Below are 25,411 nucleotides of genomic sequence, written 5' to 3'. Positions count from 1 at the left end.
GGCCGTATTGAGGGTAAAATAGGAGGATTGTGTTTCCCCCCCCGGTTCCCTGGGGACTTTATCACCTCCTATCAGACATGTTGTGCATTAATTGTGTCTTTTGTGTGGTAGGGATACGATGTAACTCTCAGCTTGATTGCTGAGGTTGTGCTAAATCTGCTGGAGAAACTTATTTCCTAAAGGGAAATTGGTTTGGTTGCTGTCATGTGTGCTTAGCAAGGCCTGTGGTCGATACTAATCAAGAATGTTGTATTCTCTCATTGAGTGATGATGGGTTGTGTGTGTCATGTGACCTACAACTGGGTTGTACTGGCCACAGAAGCACATGTGTATGTTGGACCGGGGTTCTTAGAGCCCTCTCTATTCTGTGTTTTTCCTTAGTAAAAATCAGATAGCAGGTTAGCTCGTGCGCTGTGTGGAGCTGTGAAACGCTTCATAGAGCTGACTATGACTGTGTCATATTCTCTTTTTGTCGTTACGTCGTATCATGGGTGTGGGGTCGTAAAGGGGTGAACTGGTAACCTTTCCTCTCCCCATTGTTCTGTCGGTCAGGGGTACACCCCCTGTCCTTCAAGGTTCCCGTCACGTGGCGGTTCGGCACGTTACGGGGGGGGGGGGGGGGGGGGGGGAGGGAGTTCCTGGTCCCACGGCCTGGTATATTGGGCGTGTGCACCGCAGGAATTCCCCCGCCATAGAGTACGTCACCGTGCGCGTCTCTGTTGGTAGGACTTCCGTGTGCTGTTCAGGTCCATGTGATGGATCTGTTTTCAGGGGGGGTGGTCAGGGCTCCTCCTCACCAAGCGCCTACTCAGGCCTTCTGTGAGTTCGGACTCCTTCTTCCATGTGAGGAAGCCTCCATCAGAGTACAGAGCCTTCCTCCTCAGATTGTCAAAGTGAGTGGACCCTCTAGAAGGGTCCTTTTCTATTGTATGTATATTCGATTCAATTCGTTTATTGAGTGTGTATGGGTTCGGTGCCTCTTCCCCGGAGGCCCTAAAACCAGTTTTTTACATGGCTCAAGGTGCAATATATTCTTTTCAATCTGTACAGCTCGCGTGGGAAGTCTCTCTGGGGATCCCCGTCTCTTTCCTATGGGAGGGTGGTGGGATGTAAAAATGTGAACATTTTTTACCCCGGCTGTGTAGACTGGGATACATACTGTTGATGCTTCCTTCTTTCTGTTCCAGAAGTGTTGGAGTTAGGGAGTGTCACACCCCTCTTGTCGTTCCCCTGGGCGCCTTGGGGATTCAATGACAGGTCTAAATAGCCTGTTCATTGATGGGGGTGTGTCCCGACGCACGTATAGTGCTAGCTCGCTGTAAACAGGCGATTGACTGGCACGCCTTAGTTGCTTGTGGTTGAAACAGCGTTTTTATAAAGCAACTGAGATGGGGGTTTTTCCTCTTCCGGCGACCACATCCCATGACCTGGGTGGGTTGTCGACGGATCCTCGTTCATGTCTGGGGGATGATGACGGGATGGATCTGAACATATGTAGTGGGGTCTCACGCCCTTGGGGTGGGCCACCAGGCGCGGTTCGTCCCGACGTCTGGGTGGCGCCTTCTTTTCATGTTAAGATCAACACGCATATCTGCCCTTCTCCTGGAGTAGGCATGTCGGCGTGGTTAGGGCACGGGACTGGTTCTGGTCACGCTGGTCCAGATCAGTTGAACCCGTTGTCCGCCGGGGATGCAGATCTGCTGTTCTGGTACCCTGAGGGACTTGGGCTTTTTTCAGGGGGAAAAATGCCAGGTCGGTCTGGGTGTCACAGGGTTAAGCGCTATGGAGACCCTGGTTGGGTATGTTTTTACTCAGCACTGTCGTCATGGCTTACAGCCATGCCATTCTGTACGCGCTCGATCTCGTCGGATCTCGGCCGCTACACAGGTTGGTCCTGGTTAGTACTTGGTTGGGAGACCGCCGGGGAATACCAGGTACGGTGTGCTTAGGGGCTGGTTCTCCATTATTTTTCGCTCCTCTCTCACGCATGGCGAAGAGGGGCCTGTGGGGGTGGTTTTTTGACCTCCTCTGGTGACCCTGTGCTTCCCGTGCCGCCAGGCCCGGTCCGAAGTGATGTTTGCGACCCGTAGGCCTGGGTTAACCCTTTTTGGAAACTGAAACACTTGTACTGCGGTATAGCCGGTGTATACCCGCAGGTGTGTTTTGGAGTTTTTTCTTGAGGGGTTATAGGAACAACCACCGCATTGGGTAACACCGAGGTGGTTGATTCCCTGGTGTGTTGGAGCAGTGTCAACTCCCGGGTTCACCGGTTGAGGGTGCCCCTGCACGTTCATGACGTCTGCCGATCGTGTCAGCCTTCTCTGCCTCGACCCCTCTGGGTGGGGGTTGTTAAATGGAGGCTTGGTCATGCAACACCGCCAGCTTACGCTCCTTCCGCCGGGGCGGCTGTGTTCAGCTGTCCCCTCTGGCGCCTGTCTCGTCCGCAGTCTCCAGGCTAGGGTTAACAGCCTGTTGCCTGGTTTTTCCCCGGTGCGCTGCCTGCTTCCGTTGGTTAACCTTTTTTGTGTGCTTACGGCCATGCTGACTGCCTATTCTGCAGGGTCAGTGTGCCAGGCGGTGTACTATTGGGGGGACGGGGCCCGCTCGGCTTACGGCCATACCGACCTGAACACGCCCGGTCTCGTCCGATCTCGGAAGCTGGGCAGGTTCTGGCCTGGTTGGTTCCGCCTGGGAATACCAGGTGCAGTAACTGAGGGGCCTTTGTCCGAATACGCTGGCGATGTGGGGGGCGGGGCACTACGTGCCCACCTGGTGGGGTCTTGATGCTGGCATCATGGACTTCTCCGGGCCCCCATTCCAGGGAGTCCAGTCCTTTTGGTGGGTCTGGGTCTTCCTTCGTGCTCCGCTGCTACGGCCTTGCCACGGGGTTGGGTTTGCCCTTGACCCCGTGATTCTGGGGGCAGTAACGAGGTTGTTCCTCCGTTCGTTCCCGGGTGGCATGCGGGTTGTGCGTGTGTGTAGTCGTGGGGTCAAGCCACGGTCTGCTCACCCTGTGCGTTGAGTTGCTTGAGTGCCTCTTCGCACGGTCGGGTCCGTCGCCCTCCCGTGACGTCCCTAATAGGGGGGCTACCCTCCATTAGGGGGGGTCGGGGGGGCTCGGCCCTCCCTGTTCTGATGGTTTTGGGGGGCTGTCAGCGGGGTGTATTTGTCAGCCAAGTGGCTCCGCTTGGCCTCCCTTGTGCAGAAGGCGATGCCAAGCTAAGCCACTAACGATACAGAACGTTAGGTTATGACTATAACCAAGTTCTGTTAGTTAGGGGCGATGCTTGGCATCGGACGCCGCTGCAGCCCTTGTCCTCACCTTGTGGTGAAAGCTTGGGAAGGAGGAGAGCAGGTGACCACACACCTGCTTATGAAGGTAAGCTGATGAGGGGTGTGGTCAGACTAATACTGGTATTAGAGGTACATTTGTGGTTTATTCAGTACGCGTGCACGTACGCGAGATAGTGCAGAAGGCGATGCCAAGCATCGCCCCTAACTAACAGAACTTGGTTATAGTCATAACCTAACGTTAACCAGTCAGACTGTTCACACCAGACATCACCATGTTAACCAGTCAGACTGTGTTCACACCAGACATCACCATGTTAACCAGTCAGACTGTTCACACCAGCCACCATGTTAACCAGTCAGACTGTTCACACCAGGCAGCTCTGTGGCTGGCTCACCATCTTCAGTAGGGGGTGTAACGATTCGACCTCACAACGATTTGATTCGATTACGATTATTCAGGCAACGATTCAATGCATCATGAAATCTCTTCATTTGACCACGATTCGATTCGATAAATTTCCGACACATTCATTTTCTATCAGTTAATTCCCCAAAAAAAATTAATACACAAATGTGGCTGTGGGAACTGATTCACTCAGTATGAATGAATTGTCAATAAAAACAATACACACAATTATTTTTTTTTTATTTCGATGATAATCGATTAAAACATATTCAAATCGATGCATCGATTCTAACACATTAGAAGCGATGCATTTCGATTAATCGATGCATCGTTACACCCCTAATCTTCAGCCATAGTTTTCGGCGTCTATTTTTTTCCACTTCAAACACTATGCATATCCCAGCTATCATATTCCGGTGTCTCATCGGCGGGATATGGAATGTATTTATATATAGGATATAGGATTAACACACACACACACACACACACACACACACACACACACACACACACACACACACACACACACACACACACACACACACACACACACAGACACACACACAGACACACACACACACACACACACACACACACACACACACACACACACACACACACACACACACACACACACACACACACCGACAGCAAAGGCACCCAGTCAAGGTGCCAACCTGCTCATCTAGAGCAGCTAGGGGTTCAATGCCTTGCTCAAGGACACTTCAACACGTTGCTGGGAGAAGTCGGTATCGAACCGAGAACCTTCACATTACCTGGTGGCCACTCTATCTTCTATGCCAAGCCACTGTCACCCCGTATGTCACCCCAAACTCATGGATCATGGAATACTTGAGTATCCCAAATAATATTGGAATATGAATGTGCAGGTAAACCCCATGCTATGAAAAATGCTAATAATGCTAATAGGTTGTATCTTGGTTTATTGAGGTGCCAATATGGACTTCACAAAAATGTTGCGATGACAAAAATACCTGACAAACAATTCTAAATGTCAGCATATCTGAATACATACTTTTTTCCTCACGTGCCTCCACAGTGAGCGGAGAATTTAAAAACGGCACCCATGCTTGTTGAATGTAAGTTAATGAGGTCCAATTTTAATATTCTATATCAATGCATTTGTTTACAAACTCTCAAACACATTGTGCAGTATTAACCCAATTCTCCCAATGCACATCCAAACACGTGTATTTTCGAAAAAAATTTGCTAACGAAAAGGTTTCCGGATAAATGCCGCCTTCAAATGGAACTCGTGAGTTTGCGGTCTCGACATGGGAAGTCGCGAGTACACAATATGCTTGCCGTTCAAGTGGTTGAAGTCACATGGACACAGAAACTGGGCAACTGGGCAGAGAATTTCCACTTACAAGATTGTGAATACTACAATAGTGGGGCGTTCATATGGACTATTCTCGTGAACGTGGTAAACACGACCCCATTTGAAGGCAGCATTTATCCCGAAATGTTTAATAGCAAAGTATTAGCAAAAAGGCAAGTGTTTGGGAAGTACTGAGCATGCGACTGGATACATGAGACTTGGAGTATGGAGTTGTGTAGCTTCACAGTAGTTTTTCTGTGATTACCCCCCCCCCCCCCCCCCATCCCACCCGTTAACTTCAATTCATCAAGTATGGCTACCGTTCAAGGCAACAGGGGTGAGTAATTGATATACAAAAGATCATCTTTGGGGTGAAGTGTTCCTTTAAGAGGAGTCAGATGTTGGAACTGTATTGCAGTGTGTAAAAGGGTTTAACCCTTTCACTACCACACTACCAAAGGGTTAACCCTTTCACTGCAACAATACAGAAGGTTAACCCTTTCACTTAGGGCTGGGCGATATGGCCTCTAAATGATATCACAATCTTTTTTGGCTACTGTATGTCACGATACACAATGTATATCACAATATTTTGACATTTCCTATAAAGCACTTAAAAATGCTTCATTTAACCCTTTGATGCATACAGTCATGCCAACATGACGATTATAATAGTCCCTGCAACATATGTCTGCATTAAACCATGAAGATGCTTTCAAGAAAATCTAAAAGAGTAGTCTACTGACAAACTAATACAGAAAAGAAATTATTAACATCTAAGACAATTTATATAACAACTCTTGGGTGCCTAAGACTTTTGCAAAGTACTGTGTTTTCTATCCACTTTAGCCAAAGATACGCACACACTACTGTGAGAAAATAATAATCATATTTATTATCAGCAATGTTATAACATTCTACTGGTAAACAAAACACTGTAAATGTTTGTGTGCATCATCATCATATATATATTTATAGAAGCGTACGCTTTGGTTTGCGTGTGTATGTCGGAACAAGCAACATCAGTGCCCCGCGCCATGCGTCCATTTCAGTTAGCTGAGTGGCACACATGCTAGGCGATGGGTGTGGACTTCAACAGTGACGCTTTGGGTCTGTGGACACTATTTTTATTTCACGTATAAGTAAAATAGCAGCCTTAAGACAAGGCTAATGAGGTGTTAGCCTAGCTAGTACTTGTGGAATCCCAGCAGCGTGCCCCCCACCCCCCCCCCCCCCACCTTCCCGCCAAGGAACCTATAAAAGAAGGAAGGGTCATCACATCAACGTGTAGCGCATGAACGCACATTTGTGCCAAGTGTGGAAACTTTCAGTTCTGCCGACATTGAGTTGAATGGGATCAGCCGTTAAACAGGTTATTATTACCTCGGATGTCAGAAATCATCTGCAATTTGGTGTTAACCATCTAACATTTGATATGTTGGTTGATGTATATTTCCTCAGATAGCTGGTATATTTTGAATTTGAATACAGGCTTCAATAGAACTGGCCCCAAAGTATTTGCACCAATGTTTATTCAAGCACTACACAGTGACGTGATGACCCTTCCTTCTTTTACAGTTTCCTTGCTTCCCGCTTTCCTGTCAGCATCGGCCATTACGGCTCTACAACAGACTAAAAAGTGTTACAGAGTAAAGCAGTGTGTGTGTGTGTGTGTACGTCTGTTTTTCCTCAGTTCGATTGGACCTCATTTGGGAATCCGGCTGATATGAAGTCTAGAGGCGTTTTTGGCGAGCGGCGGTAAATATTAGGACAAGAGGAGTGGAGTGGAGAGGAGGCCAGAGGCTGACTTAGTGCCACACTTCTACGCAGAGAGTTGAACGACGTTCCACTGTCAAACATCTCTGCCCAAAGAGGAAGTGAACTAACCGCTGCTATACCTTTACTCATATTATACCCATTAACATATTGAATAAATAATATTACGTTATTGTTACCCCAGGTATTTTTTTGTCTCTTTTACAAATAAGATCACGGCGTCTGTGCGGCCTTGTTCACTCACTGTGTCCATGGAAACGACGATGAACACCAGCCAAAAAGGGTCTGGTTTCCTTACGCAGAAAAGAAGAACGTTTACTTTTCTGAATGAAAAAATTCTAAAATGTAAAAGAAAGTCTTTATTTGTTGTAGCACACATTGCTGCATTGTCATGCAGCGAACACACACCTGTGACATGGGGGCGACACATAGGAACATGCATGCATTTTTTGGGTCACCGATTAAATTTCCTCTCTGCGCTTGACCCATCCCATCGTCCTTCCCCCCCAAGAGCAGCCGGGAGCAATGGGGCCACGCATGGGGGACCAATCCAAGGGCTCCTGTCCTTCTCCGTCAGGGACACGACAGCGTTAGCGATCTGTTCTGCGCGTTTTTCCATTGGGTTTATCTATTTACCTGGAGGGGAAACCCTTGGGAGTGTAACGGAGGTATACCGCGTGTCTATCCACAGTCACGATATGGACTGTGTATAGTGAAGTGGCTGTGGACGTTAAGCGGTACTGCACGTAAACTCACTCCCCAGAGGCATCCAGACCCATTACTTAGAAGTGAGTTCATCTCTCTTGGTCTAGTGGTCTGTGATGCCGCCCGCGCGGCGCGGGAGACCGGGGTTCAACTCCCACTCAGGGCATGTCCAATAAGACCGGTTACAGGAGTACGGGGAGAACATGCAAACTCCACACAGAAAGGCCCGGGGGAGACCCCACACCTGGGTACCTGGCAACCCAGCAACCTGGTCCCCGAGCGGGAACCGAACCCAAGACCTTCTTGCGCTGAGGCGATGGTGTTAACTACTAGATCACCGTGCCACTTCTGATAACAATATCACCACATAACTCATAAATGTTCAGACAAGTTTTAAAGGGGAACTATTTTACTATTTATTTCACTATTTGGGCACTTTTACACAATTCCTGTGAGTTTTTTTTTTCTTTTTTTAATCATTGTTTTGTATTTCTAATCAAGTAGGCTACTCAAAAACAGCATTTTTCTACTTCAAGATCTTAAGCTGTTTTGAGGCTGGGCTCCAACCACTGTGTGGCCTGGTGCCAACTGCCACACCAACTGCCACATTATTATGCAGCTGAGAAATCTCTGACATCACAGATATGCAAATTTTCAGATGACTCAGTTCAGTGAGGGTGAATATTGTGAGAGGAGAATTGGAAGAATGCGCCAATATGAGAATTAGAGACATAGATCCTATTAATATAAGTCCACATAGCTAGGAAACAATGCTAAACACTGAAGAAGGCCATTTATAAGATAGTTCCCCTTTAAATATTTGGTTATTTTTTATGCTATATTCAATTCAATGATATTGCCCCATTTTCAAGCTAATTTCGGTCACGGATGTCCAGATTTGGTGCAGTTACGAGGCACAGGAGTGTATAACCTAGTGCTTTTTCTGAAACCAAGAACAGGAGGGACACCCAGGGGACCAGCACTGAGACAAGACCTTACATTTATCTAACATCTTGAAGAAGAAGCGCTGATCTGAGACCAGATTGGCTCATAAGTAGGGTTGGGCACCGAAAACCGGTTCTAACAGGAACCGGTTCCTAACTTCTGGTTCTGGAACCGGAAGTAACATATTTGCATTTCGATTCTTAATTTCGATTCTTTAAAAAAATAAAAATAAAAAAAAAATTACTTTGTTAATTAATACCCTAGTTACAGTACAGCAACCAAATTAAACTGTATCAAGTCAACTGAAAATGTGAATAGTATGAAAAAAAATTTAAATGTTCAAAAAAATTATAATTCTCCTGCGAAATAAGAACATTAGAACAGGAAACGATATGGAGAATCGGAACCGGAACCGGAATCGTTCAAATCCAAACGATGCCCAACCCTACTCATAAGTCACAGTGAGGTGTATAAAAAGGTCACGTGATAACCTTTTTTATTCTACAAAGAATTTACTAAATGTTTACATTGAATCTGTATTATCACGTTCTGTCATCTGCTGATATGGCAATCTCAGCATCAAGGCAAAAACGGCTCTTTGCAAAATAGTGAAAGTCAGCGGTAAAATCCTAGACGTCCAGCAAACATCCACAGTAGCCAAAGCGGAGTTCCCCCTGGCCACGGGAGATATCAGGCTTGCTATGCTTCAGGCAGGGGTACTCTGCTACATATAATCAGGATTTATTATGCTCATGTCTTGTTCGTCTGTGCTGTATTGTTCATATTTGTGCCTTAGGGCATAGGCTTTTTGTTGCTCTCTTTGTGCAAAGCAAATGTCCTTGAAGGGCAATAAAGGTTTCATTCATTCATTCATCCCATTTCCTCATGATATTGTTGACTGGTAAATAGGGCTGTCTTAAATACTTCGAAGCTTTGAAGCTTCGTTCGATGGGCATGGGATTCGAATGGGAAAATAAAATGTGAATATATATAAAAAAAAAAATAAGGAATTCTATTATTATTATAATTTTATTTTTTGCTAAATTAACTTTGCCTCTCTTTGTTAACTACAACAAGCAATGCTGTTTGTTATCTAAGATGAGGTCGGACTCGGCACTGACAGATTTGTGTTCATTGTGCTGCTTTTATAAAGCCTCAAATGACGGCTTACAATATTTCATGAAGGCAAAGTGTTTCGTTTGTCTAAGATTTTAAAAGGTTTAAACTTTACAGCACTGACAAAGTTGAACAAAGTGCTGTACAAGTCCCCCAACATAAATGTTCTTTTAAAAATAAAAAAATAAAAAAATTTATATAATTATTATTTTTTTATCTCGAAGCTTCGAATTAAAATAGAATCTCGGCCCCGAAGCTTCGAATGCCAAAAAAAAATTAGAAGGTCAGCCCTACCGGTAGAATCCTTTTACAGTCCATGCTGTTCTTCACACTAGCTCGCCGAGACGCGGATAGCTTGTTGCCACAAAACCAATGTAAAGTAATGGGGTCACGCTTGAGTCTGCTGCACAAGCCCTGAGAGACAGCATGTGCTGAAAGCTACCCCACAGTGAACCCAATGCAAAGCAGTAATGCTTTCAAGTATATGTCTGAGTGCTTTTTACAATGGCCACATTAACTTAGCATTAGTTGTTTGTGGCTATAACTGAAGAGGATCTACAGTATGAAGAACAGCATGGGTCGTGCAGAGAAAAGGAATTTCGCTCTTCGATAACATCCACAATGAGTAGTGTAACTGAGGGGTACAATTCCCTGACTGTATTGTTAGATATGATACTTACTACCACTACCTCTTGTACTTTAGACTCTGGCCACCCAGTACTAGGTATAAATAATTATGATAAACACTCCCACCTGATGAAACGGATCCAACACAAATGTACCAAGTCGAAAGTCTGCGTTTAATAATAATACATAGCAAAAGGTATGTACAACGATCACTTAATTACATTTATGATTTGAAATAGTATGCACTTTTATGGCAAATGAGTATTCGTAGGTAGATCAATATCGAATGTCCAATCTCTGATTGCGCAGGAAGCAAATATACAACCTGGAATATTTAGGGAACAATAGCAATGATACTTGAATGATTATATAGCTGGATACACTAGGGGAAGGTTCCGACTGCTTGTAGGACAGCTGGAGGGGGGGGGGGTAGAGTCTGGCTGTATCCCGTCTGGCCGAGGGTATCCTGGGAGAGCCCACAGTCGTGCGACCCGGTGCCCAGCGATCCTCGATCCACAGATGAAAGCAGTTGGACTCTCTGTGGCCGGCGTCCTCCGGTCCACGATGGAGAGACGTGAGGCGACCTCGTCGTGTAGAGCGTCTTCTCACCTGTCGTCCTCTCCGGGGGGGGTATTTCCAACACACCGCAGTGTTGGCCTTTATCCATAGAATAATCAAAGTACTCAAAGCATAATCCAAGCCGGGGAAGGCTAGCCGTCGTCGGTAGAATAATCCAATATACAGGTCCACTCGCTCTTTGGCCTGGAGCTCCTCGGGTGCAGCTTCACGTGGGGTCAACCACCCTGGATAAGCGTCCAGCTGATGCCCGAAACGATGGGGGTGCTGATTACTATAGAACTCTTACCGCACGAGGCACTACATATGAATAGACTATTATTAGCTTAATAGAATACGTCCAACTCGACGATATAGTGCCAAATATGACTATTCAAATATTAATATACACGATGTCTCAATGCCGATACTGGGCCGAATTGGCCTTACTGCCCACACGTGGTTCGCGGGGAGGCTTTTGCGTCTGTCACTCTGTTGGAGGGTAAGGAACTGGACTAAAAGAAAACTCTACTTTAATAGCGCAGTATATATACGCACTATGAACAAATAGTACCATTAGTGGTGCGGTAGACATATTCCTACGCGGAACTAGGACTTGTCCATACATGTTGAGCGGTACGATTGAACCTGGTCTGAGGGGTATGGCGACCTGGCACCAAGGTCTCGTCCAATGGTAGAATGGAGACTATTATGGGATGTTCAGTAGACTAGAAGGGATATTCAATGCACATTGTACAAGGAATATACAAGGGATATCAGGGGATATACAAATACAATTAAATATATATATATAAATAAATATATATATTCGGTTTAATCTGATCCTTCAGAACAGCCGCCCCCTAATTGGTCCCAACCCAATTAGTTAAGCAGAGACAGATTAACCGCACTGTCTACCACTCAAGGGTTCGCTGTAAGGGTCAGTCAACTCACAAAGTCATAGGGTCATGGTCATCATCGATTGTGTCTGGGAGTCGGGGCAGTTCTATGAGCCTCGCCACAGGACGGGTGTAAATGCGCCCCTGGACGAGTACTTCAGCTGCTCGGACCTTGCCATCGGCACCGGTGATCACTTTGCTTACGCGGCCAGCCGGCCACATAGCTCTGGGTAGTGACTGGTCAATAATCATGACGACTGTTCCTTCCGTCAAATTGTCTCTCTCTTTTACCCACTTCTGGCGGGTCTGTAGAGACGGTAGGTAGTGCAGTAGGAAACTGCTCCAAAACTTGTCGGCTAATACTTGGCTGTACCTCCACATTCGTCGGCCGTTCGCTTCTTCAGGCCGGTACATTGTCTGGGGTAACGCGGGATCTAGCCGCCCCATCAGGAGGGTGTTGGGGGTGACTGGGTCGACATCTGCTACATCACTGGAGACGTAACCGAGGGGCTTTGAGTTCAATACTCCCTCAATCTCCGTGAGGACTGTCATTAGGACTTCTTCCGCTACAGTCTGGGCCCCAAGTACTGCGTACAGGGCTGTCTTTATAGAACGTACTTCTCGTTCCCAAGTTCCACCGAAGTGGGGTGCGTTTGGGGGGTTGAATTGGAAGTCAATCTGGGCTGGAGCGAGGTGGGTCTTAAGTTCTGGGCCCATAGCTTGGAAGCTCTCCCTCAGCTCTCTTTCTCCGCCTTTGAAGTTTGTCCCGTGATCGGACAATAATGTAGACGGTTTTCCTTTCCGTGATGTGAATCTTCGGAAGGCCATAAGGAATGAGTCTGCGCTCATGGTCGGAAGGAGCTCGATATGTATCGCTCTGGTGGTCATGCATTTGAATACAATACCCCACCGCTTCTCGGTGCCTCTTCCTTTCTTTATGTGCAGCGGGCCAAAACAGTCCATGCCTGTTGAGTGGAATGGCTTGTCGCCGAGTCGGAGGCGACATGGAGGTAGGTCAGCCATCCGTGGTATGCTGGGCTGCGCGCGCCACTTTCGGCAGTCTAGACAGGTTCGCTGGAAGCGTCGCACCGCCTCTCTTCCTTGAAGTATCCAGTAACGACGTCTGATTTCCGCGAAGACTCTCTCTGCTCCTGCGTGGTGTACATCCTCGTCGTATTTCTTTATAATCAGCTCTGTGACCTTGTGTCGGCTGTTCAATACGATCGGGTACTTAATGTCATCCGGTAAATTGGGGGCTCTCCGCAGGCGACCACCCACTCTGATGAGGGTATGTGTGTCACTCTCGGGGGCCAGATGAATCAATCTGCTGTCTGATGGGATGGGCTTTCCTCCCTGTAGACAGTCTAGTTCATCGGGGAACGAGTCTCTCTGGGCTCGTTGCAGTAGAAGCAGTTCTGCTTCCTCGTAGTCAGCTGCTGACATATCAGCGGGGGACTTAATCTCTGGGTGGTGCCGCAGGAATGTCCGTTGCTGCGCACTCTCTATGGTAATGCAATCGTCTATGTTGGGGTCTGCGGAGACAACAGTGCTCAATCCACAGAACATGGGTTTCTTATTCTCAGCCTCCTCGTCACTTGCTTCCCTCGGGGTGGGCGTGGGCCAATCTCCTTCCGGGAGCTTGAGGAATGCTGGTCCGTCACTGTAGATGTTATGACGGGTTAAGTCATCTAGGGACATTCCCCGGGTGATGACGTCAGCTGGGTTGTGTTTTGTATCAACATAGCGCCAGTTTGCTTCTCCGGTTAACTCTCCGGTTAACTCTTGAATCTCAGTGACTCTGACTCCCACGAAGACTTTGTATTTGCATGAATCCGATTTGATCCAGGCGAGTACTGTCGTGGAATCTGACCACAGGATTGTTCTATGCACCGGAATGGTGAGCTCACGTTGGATGAGCGTGGCTAGATGCGCTCCTGCGAGGGCTGCGCAGAGCTCTAGATGTAGGATAGACTGTTGCTTGCGTGGGGCTATTCTCGAGCGGGCGAGGATGAATGCTGTGTAGATCTCTCCCCCCTCTTCTTGGGCCCGCAAGTAGGCTACTGATCCGTAGGCGACCTCGGAGGCGTCACTGAAGACGTGTAGATCCATTTTACATGTCTCTGGCCTCACAGTGGGTGGGAAGTAGCTTCGGCGTATATTAACGCCTGGGAGTGAGTGGAGTTCCATCTCCCACTCTCTCCAGGTGGATGCAAGGTGTGCGGGAATGGGGTCGTCCCAGCCCTGGTCCTTGTCCCACAATGCTCGTACAATCATCTTTGCCCTGGTGGTGTACGGTAGTATACATCCTAACGGGTCATATTGTCGGGCGAGTGTTCTGTACACACTCCGTCTGGTGGTCGGTATTGCCGTCGACATTCCCTGCTCCGTGGTCAGGGGTTTGTGTCTATAGTGGAGCGAATCTGTTTTGAAGCGCCACACTAGTCCTAGTGTCATCTCTTGGGCTTCTCCTGGGATTGTGGCCATCCAGGTCTCGCTGCTCGCTGCCTTGTCCTCGGAGGAGAGGCTGCGCAGTACGTGCGGATCGCTGCTGGCCCACTGCCTGAGATCAAAGCCGCCTTTGATCAGAGAGGCGCGGAGTTTAAGTAGGAGAGCCTCGGCTTCTTCCTGGGTCGAAACGCTTTGTAGACAGTTATCTACGTAGAAGCTGTTCTTCACACTGTGTCGGACCTCTTCGTCCGCTGCTGGGTCCTCTGCGACATGTCTCTGTAGTGCAAATGTAGCACAGCATGGGCTGCATGTAGTTCCGAAAGGGAGGACTTCCCATTGGTAGATGGCTGGGTGCTCATCTCCTGGCCTCTCTCTCCATAGGAACCGCAACAGGGGCTTGTCCTCCTCTACTAATCTCACCTGCAGGAACATCCCTTTGATATCCCCGCTGATAGCCACCTTGTCCTGGCGGAAGCGGAGTAGTACGCCTAGTAGGGAGGGGCCGAGTGTAGGACCGGGCAATAGCTCTTTATTCAGATTTTGGGATCCGATCTGGTAGCTGCAGTTAAACACGATGCGGTCTTTGCCGTTGTGATGAACCTGGTGGTGGGGCACGTACCACGATTCAGTCGTCTGGTCGGCCTCTTTAATGTCAATCTTTGTGACGTGTCCCGCTGTGATGAGCTTCTCAATCTCAGCGCGGTATACACTTTCTTGGGCGGGGTCCTTGGCTAAGCGCCGCTCTGTGTTTAGTAGGTACCGCTCTGTGGCGTCTTTCTTTGCGTGAAAGGTAGGCATCCCTTCCCGCCGCAGGAGTGGCGTGGCGTATCTCAACACGCCGCTGACTGGGACTCTCTTTGTTCCCGTCTCGAGGAGGTTAATGGCGTAGATGTCGTCTTTAGAGCGAATGTCTTTCCTTTCGTTCTTAAAGGGCATTTGTTCTAAGGTCCATAGCCTCTCTACATGCTGCAGGAGTGCGGTGTCTCCCTCTGTGACTCGGGAGTGGAGACAGCTAGTGGCTGTGGTTCGGTTGAGAGATTTGGCGAGTGGGCCTTGGAGAGTCCATCCTAGGCGGGTCTCGACTGCTGCAGGACAGCCTCTGGGTCCGGTATGAACCCGGTCTATCGGGACAATGAGGTCTGCATGGTCGGAGCCTATCAACAGTGTCGGGGTAGCACCGTCTATGAGTGGGATCGGTAGCTTGCGTAGATGTACATATTTCTCCATCAGCTTGGCTACGGGGTATGTGTACCGCGAGAGTCCTATTTCTTGGCTGGTGAAAGCGTCTGTAATCCTGTACCGTCGCTCGGGCTGGCCGCTTGCTGCGATAGAGAATGAGACATTCTCGCCCTTTATCGTTTTCAAATCTCTTCTTATTGTCCGAATTGTCATTTGGTTTTCGCTCCCCCGCAGCCCTAGCTGGGCCGCAGCGGACGCGAGCAGAAGGGTCTTCTCTGACCCGTCATCAAGGACGGCGTAAGTGTCCATGACTTTATTCTGGTAGCTCAATGTCACACGGACTACCTTTAAGAGCACTCTGGCTCCGCTGCTGCTTGCGGGGTCGATGTACATGACGCTTGCTTTGCTGCTTGATGGTGCGGGTGGAGGCCGCCGTCTGTTACTGTCGTGGAGTATGTCCAGATGGGCTCCATCGCACCGACTGCACTTTTTCTTTAAGCGGCATTCGGCTGCCATGTGTGATCGCGCACAGCGAAAACAGCGTCTGTTGGACTTTATCCATTGACTCGCTTCCTCCGCATTCATCTTGGGGAATGAGTCACATTGTGACAGCCAGTGTTCTTTCTCACAGTAGGGGCACACTATCTTCCACTTCTCCTTTCTTGAGGGGGTACTGTGGCTCCTACTGCTTGGCACTGACTCCGATTGGTGCATGACAGTCACCGATCTTCTTCCATCATTTAGTCTCCTGGTTCCTTCTCTGGAGCCAGGGGTGCTCCGTCCGAATGTATCTAGCCGTAAGCTGCTGACTTCTCTCGCCAGGAAGTCGGCTAGATCGAGGAGGTTCGGTTCGGGGCCATTAGGGTCTCGGTGGTCTCTCTGCCGCCTAAAGCGCTCCTGTCGGGCGGGCGGTAGCTTCTCCAAGATCCTCTCTACATTTGAGTTGGCGTATAGTTCATGCCTACCCTTTTCCCTCTGCGCTCCCAGCATCCCTACTAGGGACTGCACTCTGATGGACAGGTCGTCCAGTGCTCGATTGTCTGTTGCTGGGGGTAGGCGGTCGATGTGCCTGATCTCCTGGATCACGTAATCCCATATACGTCCATATCTCTGGTCCAACGCTACCAGCGCTGCGGTGTATGGGGTCGTGGAAGTGGCGTAGGCGAGCGCTATGTTGTGCGCGCGGGGTACCTTTAAATGCTTCAGTAGTATCGCGTATTTATGGCGTTCATCAATGACATCCACCAACATTGTCTCCAGACACATGCGGAGCTCCGTATACTGGGCCCGGTTCTCCTGGGTGAAGTCTGGTACCATAGGTGTGCCAATGTATGACGCGGATTGTTGATGCATCGGCGAGCGTTGGGGGAGAGGCCTCCTAGGCGAGTCTCCTCCTGCTCCTTGGCGTGGGCTGGTACCGGCTGTGTACCATGGCCCGCTGGTCCAGGTGCTGTTCCTCGGTGCGGGTCGTGCGTCGTGCTCACCCGTGAATAGCGTCGGGGGTCTGTAGCGCAGCTCCGCGGGGGCATAGCCTGGGCTGTACTGGACCTCCTGGTCCGGTAGAGTACTGTGCTGTCGTCGGGCGTGGTTCTCCTCCTCTTCCTCTTCGTCTTCCGTTAGGTCATCCAGGGCTTGTAGTCTCTGATTTAGCCTCTCCGCAGTGTATGCTGCTCCTTCCCGGTGGCTGGGTCTCGCTTGGACCGGTTGGGGAAGGGGGTCTGCGGGGGGTATAAACCTCGTCTGTTGGTCAAGTTCAGGGTCGCTTACTCGGCTAGGGGATGCCGCCCTGGAGTGATGTCTAGACGAGTTCCTGGAGCCTCTGGTGGAGGGAGGGGGTGTTGTCCTTCTGATCAGCTGTTCTATTAGTTGCGCTTGTGCTCTGTCGCGCTTGGCTTCGCGCTTGGTGAGATCCGATTCTCTCTGGGCACCGGTGGCGGCGCGCTGGGCGTCGGCCCGGTCTCTTGCCATATTCTCTTCCATCTGAATGCGTCTTATTTCCAGGCGTATGTGCTCTTCTTCGCTCCGTTGCTGTATCTGCAATCGATCGCGTTCACCCTGGAGTCTATCGCGTTCAGTAGAGGCTTTCAGGCTGACGAGGAATGCCTGCTGTAGTGTCCTCTCTGCCTCGCTGGGAGAAGACGGTTGTATAGGGGAGCCGTCCCTTGGGGTACTCCGTGCGGAGTCTTGGAGCTCTATCTCCACGGTGCTCTCCTCATCTTCTTCCGTGCCGAGTTCTCTCTCGGTAGTGTTGTCTTCCTCCCGGGACTCGTCGGGGACTACTTCTTCGGTATTGGCGGGGTGTAAAGTCATGTCTGGTTCCCCCTGGTCCCCACCGTGAGCTGGGTCAGTTACGTTAGAACCCATAGGGGCCTCTATGGTCGGGGTAGCCTGGTCGTTAGGGTTAGACATAATTTTACTTTCTAGTTTTACCGCGTTTACTGTTGGTAGAAGACTAGGTTGTTGACTGACAGCGTAAGCCTCTAGGTACTGAGGGAGCTGTCGTTTGCGCCGCGGGCGTTGTTGGTTAGGAGGATCGTTTCGTGGAGTGTTCATCATAGGCCATTTTAATATTAATAACACTATATTAATATTACACTGATTACCCTCCGGCTCGAAGGACCAATTGTAACTGAGGGGTACAATTCCCTGACTGTATTGTTAGATATGATACTTACTACCACTACCTCTTGTACTTTAGACTCTGGCCACCCAGTACTAGGTATAAATAATTATGATAAACACTCCCACCTGATGAAACGGATCCAACACAAATGTACCAAGTCGAAAGTCTGCGTTTAATAATAATACATAGCAAAAGGTATGTACAACGATCACTTAATTACATTTATGATTTGAAATAGTATGCACTTTTATGGCAAATGAGTATTCGTAGGTAGATCAATATCGAATGTCCAATCTCTGATTGCGCAGGAAGCAAATATACAACCTGGAATATTTAGGGAACAATAGCAATGATACTTGAATGATTATATAGCTGGATACACTAGGGGAAGGTTCCGACTGCTTGTAGGACAGCTGGAGGGGGGGGGGTAGAGTCTGGCTGTATCCCGTCTGGCCGAGGGTATCCTGGGAGAGCCCACAGTCGTGCGACCCGGTGCCCAGCGATCCTCGATCCACAGATGAAAGCAGTTGGACTCTCTGTGGCCGGCGTCCTCCGGTCCACGATTGAGAGACGTGAGGCGACCTCGTCGTGTAGAGCGTCTTCTCACCTGTCGTCCTCTCCGGGGGGGGTATTTCCAACACACCGCAGTGTTGGCCTTTATCCATAGAATAATCAAAGTACTCAAAGCATAATCCAAGCCGGGGAAGGCTAGCCGTCGTCGGTAGAATAATCCAATATACAGGTCCACTCGCTCTTTGGCCTGGAGCTCCTCGGGTGCAGCTTCACGTGGGGTCAACCACCCTGGATAAGCGTCCAGCTGATGCCCGAAACGATGGGGGTGCTGATTACTATAGAACTCTTACCGCACGAGGCACTACATATGAATAGACTATTATTAGCTTAATAGAATACGTCCAACTCGACGATATAGTGCCAAATATGACTATTCAAATATTAATATACACGATGTCTCAATGCCGATACTGGGCCGAATTGGCCTTACTGCCCACACGTGGTTCGCGGGGAGGCTTTTGCGTCTGTCACTCTGTTGGAGGGTAAGGAACTGGACTAAAAGAAAACTCTACTTTAATAGCGCAGTATATATACGCACTATGAACAAATAGTACCATTAGTGGTGCGGTAGACATATTCCTACGCGGAACTAGGACTTGTCCATACATGTTGAGCGGTACGATTGAACCTGGTCTGAGGGGTATGGCGACCTGGCACCAAGGTCTCGTCCAATGGTAGAATGGAGACTATTATGGGATGTTCAGTAGACTAGAAGGGATATTCAATGCACATTGTACAAGGAATATACAAGGGATATCAGGGGATATACAAATACAATTAAATATATATATATAAATAAATATATATATTCGGTTTAATCTGATCCTTCAGAACAAGTAGGAAATAGGGTTAAGGGGTCTAACATTCCGTAAACACCCTTTAACCCTTTATTTACTGCATATATATATATATATACATATTTGATGGAATATACCTGCATATAACCCCTCTATATTGTAACCCCTCTATATTTACATATAGCCCTTACCTGCACATAGTCCTTTTACATATCTGTAGATACTAGATCTATATCTGTACATATCCTACTCTTACTAGTTACGCTGCTGGACAGTATGTCTACTACCATACTGTCTTTATACCTGTATCACTGTACATATTATACTACAACTCTGTATACATACATCTGATTAGCATTATTACTCAGTAGTACTAACTCACATGTTACACCCACCCAGCTTAATCACCTGTACATTTGTATATTATTGTTGCACTTTACTGTTACATTTGCACTCTGGTTTGAATGCCAAACCTCTTTCCGTTGTACTGTACTTGTGCTGTATGATGACAATGCATTTTAATCAAATCAAATCGAATCGAACCTAATTGAATCGAATCGAATCTAATGTAATCTAATCTAAAACTGTCCTGGGAATTGGGGATTGACAGCTTTTTATTCAACTCTTGTTATCTATAATGCAAACAGAATGATCACCTGTTGAAATATGTGACCATAAGCAGTGGAATTAAGGAAGTTAAAACTCGCCTGCACTTCCTGTGTCTGCGTGAGCTGTTAAAACTCTCCATGCACTTCCTGTGTCTGCGTGAGCTGTTAAAACTCTCCATGCACTTCCTGTGTCTGTGTGAGCTGTTAAACTCACTCTCCTGCACTTCCTGTGTCTGCGTGAGCTGTTAAAACTCTCCATGCACTTCCTGTGTCTGCGTGAGCTGTTAAAACTCTCCATGCACTTCCTGTGTCTGTGTGAGCTGTTAAACTCACTCTCCTGCACTTCCTGTGTCTGCGTGAGCTGTTAAAACTCTCCATGCACTTCCTGTGTCTGCGTGAGCTCACTTCCTGTGTCTGTGTGAGCTGTTAAAACTCTCCATGCACTTCCTGTGTCTGCGTGAGCTGTTAAAACTCTCCATGCACTTCCTGTGTCTGCATGAGCTCACTTCCTGTGTCTGCGTGAGCTGTTAAAACTCTCCTGCACTTCCTGTGTCTGCGTGAGATCACTTCCTGTGTCTGCGTGAGCTGTTAAAACCCACCACTGAGCAGTCCTTTGTTTCCCTTTTTAAGTAGGGCGAATTCTCATGTTTCTCCTTAAATTCTATTACACATTTAATCTGTCACTGAAACATTACCCTTCAGCGTTTCCGTCTTGCAGCCAAGCGTTTGAATTGCCAAGTGAAACAATGAAGTACTTTTGGCTACAAACAAACTGCTGGTAACCAAGTTAGCCCTGGCTTGAATGAGCTCTAATCATTTCCATACAAAAATAGATGCATGCTGTTGATTCTAACTGTTACAGTTGAGTTCAACCCCTTTCGCAGCTCCCATACAGCTCCTGACCACACAGCCAGGTTGATTGATGTCACAGCTACCAGTAGCACATTTTGCATCCTTTTCTAGTGAGCGTTCCGTTTGGGGACATAACATTGCCAACCGTCCAAAGCAAACCCTTGGGGGAAACATTGTTGACCTTTCTTTTCAGAGTGATGGTTTAGTAATATCACATAGCTTCTATGCTTTATTCTGCATTTCTATGTGGACTGGAGGATCAAATGGGAATATACATGTCCTGAATCTCTTGGCAGAAGGGCCTTCTGAAGACACACTGGAGCCTATATACTGAGGGCTAGATCCACAAAGAATGGATTGCACGGTGCTAGTTGCACCCTACTTACAATTCATTATAAATTGAAAATGGGGGACCCTGGTGTAAACAAGACGAAAGTCTTTCTCTGCTCTGCATCCCCTTAACAATTGTGTGTATTGAGCCGTACTGTATTGTACCCATTCTGCAATCTGTTAATACAATTTTCAATCAATCATAATGAATTGTAAGTAGGGTGCAACTAGCACCGTGCAATCCATTCTTTATGGATCTAGCCCTTAGGCTTAGTGTATAATATACTTGGCCACATCGTGCACAATTGTACAGCCCTGGCCTATTTTATAATTCTATTCTATTGTGCTTCTATTTCAATTTAGTTTAAATTCCATTTAAATGTATTCTACTGTAATTGTCTGTCTGTTAATGTCGCACCAAACGACCAGGGCCAATTCCTTGTATGTGTAAACTAATTGGCAATAAAGACCTTTCTGATTCTGATCAATTGACGCACAGGTTCAATCTGCCATCCCCACGCACACACACAGACACACGCGCACACACGCACACAGACACACAGACGCACACACGCACAGACACACACACACACACACGCACACACACACACACACGCAAACACACACACACACACACACACACACACACACACACACACACACAGTCACACACACACACACACACACACACACACACACACACACACACACAGTCACACACACACACACACACACACACACAGAGAGAGAGCATCTGTCATGACATGTCTTCTACATCTGCTCTGGCTTTGTAACATCTTGCCACCTCTTCAATAAAGTGGTCTGCTGTTTATACCATCTCTGCCTGTGTTCCTGGGCCGGAGAGTCCTGTAGAACTAATGTGTCTTACTAATCTGAGCCCTTACGCTTTGCAGTTTGCTCACCACTACCTTTAGAACGACAGGACGTTAACGGACTGACAACACTGTTATGATATAATAATGACGGAAGTCTCAAAGCTCTCCGTGAGCAGAGGAGAACGCTGTTATGCAATATGTGCCTGGAGAGTCTCTCTCCCTTGCGCCGTATCGTTTTCTATCAGTTCTTTCTTTTTCTATCATTCTGTCTCTTTCTCATCTCCGTCTCTTCCGCTCTTTCTCTCACTCCAAACGATTGATCTTGTGTAGCAGAACCAAAGTGGTAAGAAAGGTTACAGGGCCAATTGGCCTATCTCAAACCCTGTCCCCTTGTCTTGATCCTCCAATCGCAACGGTTGCCCTTTGTCTAGGTTGGTAAAGATATGCCTCCTAAAATGTCTAAACGGAAGTACAGGCTACAGGCTTTCCGGTTTCGACAAAACAATTATAGAAACGTGTTTGAAGTGCACAATATTTTCTCGTTTAAGCCACTGCAACGGCTTTGCCTGAAGAATTTACTACATGACCGGGACGTTCTAGCTTGTTTGCCGACAGGATTCGGGAAAAGTTCGGTCCGTTCGGAGGCAGCTTCCAGGGGAAGTACATACACCGGAAATTCTTAGGGCTCTCTTAGATACTTCGAAGCTTCAAAGCTTCGTGCGATGGGCATGGGACTCAAATAATTTAAAAAAAGTAGAATATAAAAAAAAAAGTATAAAAAATTCTATTTTTTTTGCTAAATCAACTCTGCCTCTCTTTGTTAACTACAACAAGCAATGTTGTTTGTTATTTAAGATGAGGTCGGACTCGGCACTGACAGATTTGTGTTCATTGTGCTGCTTTTATAAAGCCTCAAATGACGGCTTACAATATTTCATGAAAGCAAAGTGTTTCGTTTGTCTAAGATTTAAAAAGGTTTAAACTTTACAGCACTGACAAAGTTGAACAAACTGCTGTACAAGTCCCACAACATAAAAAAATAAATACATTTTTTTAAATTATTTTTAATATATATATATACACACACACACAGAGCCCTACAGAGAGTGGTGCGCTCAGCCGAGCGTACCACGGGTATTGCACTACCCCCCCTGCAGGTTCTATACAACAAGAGGTGCAAATCCAGAGCCTGCAGGATAATGAAAGACCCTCACCACCCCAATAACAGCCTGTTTCAGCTGCTGAGGTCAGGCAGACGCCTGCGAACCCCAGCTACTAGGACAGAGCGGCTTAGGCTCAGCTTCTTCCCCCAGGCCATCAGAGCCATGAACAATGAACATTGAGTGCTCAGAACATTGAACTATCCACACACAAGCACACATGAACACACACACGACACGCACGCTGTGCACGCTCACACACGAGCAGCCACTTAACACTTTAACATGAGCGGGCACACACTCATGTCGCACACACGCACACTTATGGCCAAAGGAAAGGACACTTTAAATTAGAATAACAGGAACAGTGTATTGCACTACCAAAGCTAACTAGCATGTCCCATATGCTCTGTATATAACTATGTACAGATACCGAGATGTCACTCCATGTTACCTGTTACCTGTTTACTGCACAATGTTGTTTTTTCATTTTTTGATTCTATTATATGTTGTACCACTGTATTGCACATCGTTGCGGGCAAGACCACCCGCATTTCATTGTATACCTGTATGCCGTGACAATTAAAACTCTTGACTTGACTTGACTTGACTTGACTTGATATATATATATATATATATATATATATATATATATATATATATATATATATATATTTATCTCAAAGCTTCAAATTTAAATCGAATCTCGGCCCCGAAGCTTCGAATGCCAAAAAAAGATTTGAAGGTCAGCCCTAGAAATTCTACGCCACAGACACTTTCGGCAGTAGTTCTTTACCAGTTCTTTACCAGGCTTTATCTCACGGCTGCGTTGGAGATACGCCAAAGGCCAAAGATTCCATACATGCAGAGGCAGGTTTAGGTGAGAGTCAGACACACTTAGTGATCAGACATTCCTACTAGTTCTCGAGTTCTGCTGCCGTTAGTTCTCCGGCAGTAGTCTATCTACTCAAGGAAGGTCGGGGTGAGTTCACTTTTCAGAAACGCCCAGCCACATTTTGGCAACAAGGGTGGACACTGGGGTAGTAGTAGTAATAGTAGAGCCATCAATGTATTTGCTGTCATGTTAAAGGAAAACTCCAACATTTTGGGAAATTAGCTTATTTGCCATCTACCCTGGAGTTAGACAAGAAGATACATACCCTTTTTCTTCTCTGTGCATGCAGTAGGAGTAGGAAGACGTGCACCGTTAGCCTAGCTTAGCGTCAGTCACTGGAAGTAGGTTCCTCCATTAGCCTAGTTCCCAATGTCTTCCTACTCCTACTGCATGCACAGAGAAGAAAAGGGTATGCATCTTCTTGTCTAACTCCAGGGAAGGGACGCGGCAAGTGGGGGTGCTGCGGGGGCTGCAGCACCCCCTGCTGGCGGGGAGTGTAACTGCAAGGTTGTTTTGGTTTTTATTCCATTGTAATACCGAGGCTACTCAATGTCACAGAGCGGAGCGGCACTGCAGATTTACCCTACTCTTGGAATTCATTGCCAGATCCTCATAGGGGCGCTGTCTCGATAATGCAGTGTTATTAAAGCAGCGTGTAGCCGACGCACGAACCGGTTGGGATTCGAATAGACGCGGCCTGGAAGCGTCACCGCGGAACTGGAAATCCGTTGGTAAAAAAATAGATGCGGCCTGGAATCGTTTTTGGGACGCTGAATTTGCAGTAAAGGAATATATCTGCGGTTTCCCTGGCGGATGGCGAACAAGCCAGCAGAACTATCCGAGCCCGCGAGAGGGTGGTCGAAGACCTTTTGCATGTCGGCGATGTATGCAGGGAACGAATTGCAGAGGGAGGACTGACTGAAGTGGAGAGCTGCCTGTCACCCATTCTAACGCAGGACCCTTGAGCAGACCCGACAGGTATGCAATTTTAGATGTATCACTTTGGAAGTGTGCAGCTGTTGTCCGAATACTAGTGAACATTGAAAAATAAAGGCACGACATTTAGAGTCGTCCCCGTCGTAGCGTTCTGGTGCGGGGACATGGGGCTCCCGCTCCCTGTACGGGGGTGCGACAGGTGGGGTAGGCTGGGCAGAGATGTATGCATCAAAACGGTTACATTGTTTGTCTCGCACGCTCCGCAGAGCTGAGCGTGAGAGCGCGGAGTTGGGCAGTGGTCTCCTCTAGTGAACGAGAGTGTTGGTTTACCAGAGTGGTAAACCTATGACGTTATTATTATATCACTTATCTCAGCACCCCCAATGCTGACTGACTTCCCGCGGCCCTGCTCCAGGGTAGATGGCAAATAAGCTAATTTCCCAAAATGTTGGAGTGTTCCTTTTTAGGGCGGCGCGGTGGTGCAGTGGTTAACACTGTCGCCTCACAGC

Source organism: Notolepis coatsorum (assembly GCF_963971535.1).
Source record: "Notolepis coatsorum genome assembly, contig: SCAFFOLD_574, whole genome shotgun sequence".
NCBI classification, from domain to species: Eukaryota; Metazoa; Chordata; class Actinopteri; order Aulopiformes; family Paralepididae; genus Notolepis; species Notolepis coatsorum.
This window is presented reverse-complemented; position numbering follows the sequence as displayed.